Raw genomic sequence first — 1,753 nt, forward strand, 5'->3', positions numbered from 1 at the left:
ATCGTCAGACATTACCATTCAATCAATTTATATGACTGTAGACTTCGTATTACGTATATAAATATGAATCTGTTGCACTATTAAAATCTCGTAAGTTAGCCAAATTTTATAACATCGTATTTGCTATTAAGAACATATATAAATAAATTCATACATACAAAGGGGAGCGGAACAAAATTTAGCATCCAAACGTGCTCCCATTAACACCCATGTCCCTAAACTAGGCTAATTACTTTAATTATTCCTCAATATATTTTTTCCTTGCTACACCATTCTATATTGTCAAGTCTTTCATTTCTTTTTAATTTTTCGAAAAAGGCTATAACTTCATTTGTGCTGGTTTGTATTATTGTTGACATGCATGGTTTTTGTTGCTATTTCTTTTAGGGTAATGCTTATGGGGTGGGGTGGAAACAACGGTTCAACCCTCACTGGTGGTGTTATCGCACGAGGATTGTCAGATTGAGCAAGCTGTGTTTATATCTTGCAGATCTTAATAAGGCGAATAGAAAGGTAGTTTTGATTGTTGTAGGCACATAGACAAATAATAACAGAAGCGATCAATGGAAAGGATAAAGACAGTAATTAGTAGTTATTAGGGCTTTGGAGATGCTTCTTCTTCTGAATTAACACATCATACTCTCTACTTCAACGACGAATGATTCCTTCAATGGCAAGGCTGTAAGTGATTAACCCATGGGTCGTGGTCATTAATCTCCTCAGGTCCAAATCAAACATCCGAACATACTAGATCAATCTGAGAGAGGGTGAAGCACGCGCAAGTCAATCTCTTTGTTGATCCTACTCAAAATACCACAGATAAGGTCAGATCTTCCGGATCAGAAACTGCTGCTCTTATGGTTCTAGCCCTTAGAGCCACAGGAACCTCAATTGTCCCTGACTAATGAGGTTATATGTCACATACCCCAATTAATCCAGATAATTCTGTTGGAACCTGTGATGCATCCTCAAGCTATAGCTCAATACTATTTGGGTCAGAACACGTAAGAAACTCATGTAGAATCGAGATTCATAAGGATGAAGAATGACAATGCATCATAGAATAGAATCACACATTCATTGGAATAGAAAAGTAATTGTATTAATCCATATGAATTAGCAGAGCTCCTAACCTTAACCTAGAAGGTTTAGTTGCTCATACTATACAAAGGGTTTACACGTTCCAAAAGTCTAAAGATCTCTAACAAGAGAGATCATACTTCTATTTATACTAAATTAATAATTAAGAATTACAAAAATGAAATAAACTAAGTAGAATGGTGCGAAAATCCACTTATGGACCCACTTGGTGAATGTTTGGGCTGAGCTAGGCTTCTAACTTGAAGGACTGGGCATTGAGCACCCACTAGAGAGTGTCCATGCTGCTTCCTTGCTCCCCTTGGGGCGTTGAATGCTAGGTTTGGGCGTTCAACGCTGGCCTTGGTCCTCTTGGGGTTTGAACGCCCCACAAGGGGTAGTTAGGGCGTTCAACACCCATTTTGGGTCTTTATTCCCAAAGCAAAGTATAGAATATTATATATTGATGGAAAGCTATGAAAGTTTACTTTCCACCGTCATTTAGAACCTATCATTTAGACCTCTGTAGCTCTAGAAATGCTTTTTTGAATCCACGGAGGTCAAAATCTAACAACATCTGCTATGCTTTCCTTGTCTTTGAATCAGGCTTTTGCCAGAACATACCAAATTCATCCAAAAATCATCTAAAATCATAAGAAAAACACAAAAGCTCAAA

Source organism: Arachis duranensis, chromosome 9 (assembly GCF_000817695.3).
Source record: "Arachis duranensis cultivar V14167 chromosome 9, aradu.V14167.gnm2.J7QH, whole genome shotgun sequence".
Taxonomy (NCBI): Eukaryota; Viridiplantae; Streptophyta; class Magnoliopsida; order Fabales; family Fabaceae; genus Arachis; species Arachis duranensis.